Source organism: Penaeus monodon, chromosome 20, assembly GCF_015228065.2.
Source record: "Penaeus monodon isolate SGIC_2016 chromosome 20, NSTDA_Pmon_1, whole genome shotgun sequence".
Lineage (NCBI taxonomy): Eukaryota > Metazoa > Arthropoda > Malacostraca > Decapoda > Penaeidae > Penaeus > Penaeus monodon.
In genome coordinates, this window is record NC_051405.1 from 15112924 (window position 1) to 15113138 (window position 215).

The window sequence follows — 215 nt, forward strand, 5'->3', positions numbered from 1 at the left end:
ACTTTGCTCCAGCGAATTATCGGAATCCACGAAGCTCCGCCGGGAAATCCTTAAAAAGACGAGGAGGGGTGCGCAGTGGGGGTGGGGGTGGGGGCTGAGGAACGGACGTCTGCCTTGGGAGCGATGTCTCCGGTCGTTATTCTCCGATAACGACCACGACGAGGCAAAAACCCGCTCTCCCTCCTCTTTGGGTCGTTCGTCTTAAAAGGAGAAAG